A 6,000-nucleotide genomic window follows, 5' to 3' on the forward strand; every position below is an offset into this window, starting at 1 on the left:
TACGGGTCAAATAAAATTAGTCATTGCTGAGAAACGAGCACTTGATAGTTCCGAATCGTACTTAAGCTTAAGAATCTGTCAATGACAAGAATGACGTCATGGTCAGAGAGTTTGACAGCGTTGTGGAACATCTTTGACACTTGTGTTGAAGTTCTCAAAGAGCTAATAAAACAGAGCAAAGACAAGTTAATAAAAGAAAAAGTCCAACTTCTCCATCACCACATTACCTGCTTTGATTTTATACTGATTCTTATGTTCATACGTCAAGTTTTGTTTAAGACGAATACTCTTGCAGAAAAGCTACAGACTGAACAGCTTGATCTGGTGATTGCAAACAAAAGACCCATGGCGACATGCAATATCTTATAGAATTTCCTTCAAGGCCGATCAGATACATAGAGAAATCAAGGCATAAAAAGTAGCAGTGGAGAAAAGTTAATTCATTAGCCAAAGAAAAGTTCCAACTTGAAAAATATCTTAGGCGTCCACTAGCTCGTTATTCAGAGGCAATTTCTAATCTTGGAGCTGACCTGCTAGATGTCTGGAAATTATTCTGTGCGAAGGAATTCTGCTGCGTCCTAAGGTCCATAATCAATGGTTTGGATGATGCAATTCATGATAAGTCTTCTTTTCTGGGGTCAGCGTACCAAAGTCTACTGGACAAAATGAACGAGAGCTATGAAAACCTTTCCAAAGCCACGAACAATTTTCTTGGAAAAGCCCTACTTCTCGAGGAACTCATGCTAGAGCTATTAGCCAGGATTGAGGTCAAAAGCTATAAAGTCATTGATCACACCATCTTTGAGACCATATTCCGTGAAATTCATACAGTTAAATCGATATTCCTGACTCTCTGTTCACTATACCAGTGAATTGTGACAGAACTACCAACTTTGGCCATGCTGAAAAGGAGTTTCAGCAAAGTGAAACTGGTCATGACACGTCTATTGCACGATTGAAGATGAATGTTTCGATCACCTCGTCATGATGTGCTTTGAAACTGCCGAACTAAGGCATTTGACTTTTTAACGGAACCTTTGTAGTTTCTTCATTCTGTGTTTAATCCGTAGATTTTAAGTGAAATTGTCAATTTCTCACTTCTGAGTTCTGCTTATGTATATTATCGCTTTATTCCTCTTATATAACTCCTTTCTCCACTAGTTGTATCACCTAGTAGATCACCAACTAGTTGTACACATACTTCTATAAGGAACTGAACTAAGAGGTTAATCTTCTTCAGGATATACAATTCGTTCGACTAAGCTGTGTTCTCAAGTTTCGTATTCGAAACGGACATTATGCTAATTATTAATAAAAAAAGTCAGTAAAAATGACCAGTTAGTCGGTAAAATATCTTGCTTCCCTACCCGCCCCCCCCCCTACCCCCACAAAAAAAGAAAAAGACAATTGGCTATGTGCATCCAGGTTATCAGCAGTGTATATCTGCAATATCTTAGGAGAGGCTAAGGGTCAGAAAATTCAATGAAAAGATACTATGTGCATCTCGGCTGTCAGAAGGGTTTATCTGAAATGTCCCAGGAACGGCTAATGACATTTAATTGAAACTTTCAAGGAATCTTGAGGTGGTGTTAAAATAAATCAAAGACCACTAATCAGAACTACTAAATTAGAATTATATATTAGAATTTATTTATATAAATTCTATAATATATTAGAATTAACCTGCCATACGTTGGAGTCCTGTTCTTTTTCCAAGGGAAATAAACTTTTGCAATTACTGGCTTTTTAATCTCTGCGCCTGGTTCTTTTTGAATCTTATGGAATTTGGCATACAAATAGTCAAAAACCTATATTTTTCACAAGCCGACTTTGATCGAAGTTAAAATTCTACTCTGGTCGCATGCAAAATATCGGCAATGTCTGGGATTAGCAATTTTTTTAAATTGTTTAGCAAGTATGTAAGATTCGGTAAATATTTAGGTGCTGTCCACTTTTAAAGGAAGCATGCTAAACAAATTAAATTAGTATCATTATGTTCCTTATTTTATATTCTTTCCAAATATCATGGTCACTTTTCTGAAAATGCATTCTATTCCCTGATGATCCTAGGTATAACTCTAGGAGGATACAAAAACTAAATGAACACTAAAACAACGGACTTCTTACTTTATAACATGTAGTATATATCTATTAATCAGATTATTATGTTTCCTTCCCTTTTTATCAAACAGTTTGTGGTAACGAACTGTAAGTAAGGAGCGACCCGGCTCAATGGTAACCGAAACTCTAGAAAACGGGTTTTTGATACCAATAGATACATCAAAAGAATCAGATTTCAATACTGATTTCAAATATATAACTTTCATCAAGTTTAGTGCTACCCATCAAAAGTTACGCTCCTGAGAAAATTTGGCTGATTTTCAAAAATAGGAGGAAAGACCCTCTAAAAATTATAAAACCTTAATGAAAATCGCACCATCATATTCAGCGTATCAGAGAACCCTACTATAGAGGTTTCAAGCTCCTATCTACAAAAATGTGGAATTTTGCATCATGGATGCGTGTTTTTTTTTTTTTTTTTTTTTTTTTTATTTTTTTTTTTTTCCAGGGGTGATAGTATTTACCCATTGGTCCTAGAAGATTGTGGGAGGGCTCATTGGAACGGAAACTTAAAGCTCTAGTGCTCTATCCTAGTGACCAAAAAAAATGGGGTACAACTAAGCCCCCTCCCATGCTAATTTTTTCCCCAGCGTCACCTGATCATAATTTTTAGATGGCCATCTTGCTCAGCATTGTCAAAAATATGGTAACTTTGCCTTTTAGGATGACTTACTCCACCAAAGTCCCTGGAGAGAGGGCTCAAAGTTATGAACTTTACTCAATGTTAACATATAGTATTGGTTATTGGGAAGTATACAGACGTTTTCAGGAGGTTTTTTTTTCTGGTAGTGAGGGGGGTGGGTCGGGGTTCATGTTTTAGGATCTGTCCATGAAGGAAGTTTTCATGGGGGAAGGGGAATTGCCATGAAGGGGGCGCCGGACTTGCCAGCATTATTTATTGGTTATTGGGAAGTATACAGACATTTTCAGGAAGGATTTTTTTTTCTGGAGGATGGAGCTGGAGGAGGGGGTTACTCGGGAGAATCTTTCTGTGGAGTTAGTTTCTTTGGGGTAAGGGACATTTCTATAAAGGGGGTGCCGGATTTCCAAGCATTATTTAAAAAACGATCAGAAATTAAATAAAAAAAAAAGTTTTTTTTCAAGTGAAAGTAAGGAGCAACATTAAAACTTAAAACGAACAGAAATTATTACGCATATGAGGGGGTTCTTCCCCAAGTCAATACCTCGCTCTTTACGCTACAGTTTTTTTAGTGCTTTCAAAAGAGCTATCTATTCTAACTAAACGGCCTTTGTTATTCAGGGGTTTGTGAATTAAATTTGTTTTTAACTTTTAACTTAAAGAGTGAGGTATTGACTAAGGGGAGAACCCCCTCATATACGTAATAACATATAAGTAATAAAAAAACAATAAAAAAACAAGCGATACGGCTCCATAGTGATCGAAACTTTTAAAAACGGAATTTTGATGTCAATAAATGTATCAAAAGAATGGGTTTATAATGCTGATTCTAAATATATAAATTTTATTAAGTTTAGTATTACTCATCAAAGGCTACGAGCCTGAGAAAATTTACCCGATTTTTTAAAGAGGGGGAAACATCCCCTATAAGTGAAAGAATTTTAATGAAAATCACACCGTCAGATTCAGCGTATCAGAAAACCCTATTACATAGGTTTCAAGCTCATATCTGCAAAAATCTGCAACTTTGTATTTTTTGCTAGAAGAAAAATATACGAATATAGAAGTTAGTTACGTCAGTTAATTTGTAAATTACGTCATAACCAAATTTAGAGACATCCATTTAGCAAAAGAAAAGTAAAATTTGTATGCAAATTTTGTTTACTTATTCAATGACGTTGAGCCAAAATAAAAGTTGCATTAACTAAAAAACGATCAGAAATTAAATAAAAAAACAAGTTTTTTAATCTGAAAGTAAGGAGCGACATCAAAACATAAAACGAACAGAAATTATTCCGTATATGAAAGGGGCTGTCCCCTCCTCAACGCCTCGTTCTTTACGCTAAAGTTTGACTTTGTCTCATAACTTTATTTTTTCAAACAATAAAAAACTTTAGCGTAAAGAGCGAAGCGTTGAGGAGGGGACAGCCCCTTTCATATACGGAATAATTTCTGTTCGTTTTAAGTTTTAATGTCGCTCCTTACTTTCAGTTTAAAAAACTTGTTTTTTTTTATTTAATTCACTCTCTAAAATGATTTCGAATAATACCTATATCTATATAATTTAATATTCTTATATATTAATTATTTATATATTAATATTTATAATATATTTATATATAGTATAATATATATATATAATAATATATAATATATATATATGTATATATATATATATATATATATATATATATATATATATATATATATATATATATATATATATATATATATAATTTAAAAGTAAATATTTTCGTGATTGGCCACTTCGGAAGGAAATACGCTAAATATTCTTATAGTGTATTTTATCCAGTTGTAGTACTTGCACTGGTGTCGCTTATAGTATGGGAGTCAGGATACAAATCGAGAATCCAAGTTTTTTGGAGGGAGGCAATTGAAAGGGGGAAGGGGTCCAAATTTTTATTATAATCAAATATTTTAAGACTAATAATACACTATTTTTGATGAGTTTATTTACAAGTTTATGAAAAAAATAATACTTGTGACAAAAATTGAAAAAAAGAGATGTATACAGTTGTTTCTTTTTTAGGAAGGAGGTTGACACTAAGACTCCATCCACTCTCTTGACCCCCCATCCCCTCCTATTGGATCCGTATCAACATAAAACTTGCCATTTCTTAGACGACAAATAAATATTTTAGTACCTTTAACTCAAAGACTTCCAAACATAATTTAGGGCACTAAATATCAAAATGACGCTATATTTTTCGAGGGGTTGCCAACTTTCAAAAATCATTCACATAAGGGGGCATGCATGACGCATAATAGGGTGTGCCATATGTTTAGTAAAGTGCAAAGTGTGACGGGGTGTGGCGTAGCAGAAACTCGTCAGAAGCACACTGGGGATCTTATGCAATCAGTCTCTTTGTAAACTAGCTGTAATAACAATAAAAGACTAAAATTATTCAATTCTCATTCAACGCTCTTTCCAAATATAACATTCTCTACCGTGAGAAAGTGGCCACCTATCCCCCTTCTAATGCATGGATATAGCCCAGCGCTTTATCTTTAAATTTCATGATTTTAATGGGTTTTTTTCAAACTGGCATTATTTTGTACTATAGTACAAAATAATGCCATTTTGAAAAAACCCATTAAAATCGACAATTCGTTCGTATACGAACGAATTGTCGATGAAAAAAAAATTCAAAAATTACGGTAACCAATAAAATTATGTACATATAGCTAGTCATATAGTCATTGTGACGGTGATGATTATGAGGGGGAATGGGGTATTGTGACGGTGATGATAACCATACATGACTATAATATCCTTTAAAAAGTTTTATATTTACTTTTCTAATCCATAAAATTTTTCACTAAAATACACTGTTAAAAAGCATTCTTGTAAACAATTTATCCACTTGCTACACAAAGACAGCAGAAATAACTGCAACCTTTCTTCCAAATTTGCGTAAGCTTTGCTTGGTTTTTAGTCAACTGGTCAATCAGCTTCTTTTTGCCTGTTGCTTATTTTTTTTATGCACGATTTAAAAGAACTCGATTCAGAACGGGTAGAACCAGGCATAATTATGCGGATGGCGTACAATTTATTACTTTATTTAATGTTGTAATTCTAATTGCTCGCTAAACTAGGCTGAAAAAGATTTTTTCAGCAAATATTTTTTGTCTGTTTTAGAGGACCATGTCTCTTGCTAAATTCAGCTAAATTAATAAAGTCATACCTTGAGTACTACTAGAATTTGAGTATACCAAAT

General features: G+C 33.8%; 1 protein-coding gene across 1 annotated transcript in view; it reads right to left on the minus strand.

The window, feature by feature from the left end:
- Positions 1–5,710, minus strand: part of LOC148953374 (xylosyltransferase Oxt-like) — a 287,249-nt gene extending 281,539 nt beyond the window's left edge. The window contains exon 1 of the mRNA XM_089088506.1: positions 5,578–5,710. The gene's annotated coding sequence lies outside the window, so the exon portion shown is untranslated. The remainder of the gene's footprint in view (positions 1–5,577) is intronic.
- Between the last annotated feature and the right edge of the window lie 290 nt (positions 5,711–6,000).

Source organism: Artemia sp. Qi Xiang Cuo, chromosome 4 (genome assembly GCF_049724085.1).
Source record: "Artemia sp. Qi Xiang Cuo chromosome 4, ASM4972408v1, whole genome shotgun sequence".
Lineage (NCBI taxonomy): Eukaryota > Metazoa > Arthropoda > Branchiopoda > Anostraca > Artemiidae > Artemia > Artemia sp. Qi Xiang Cuo.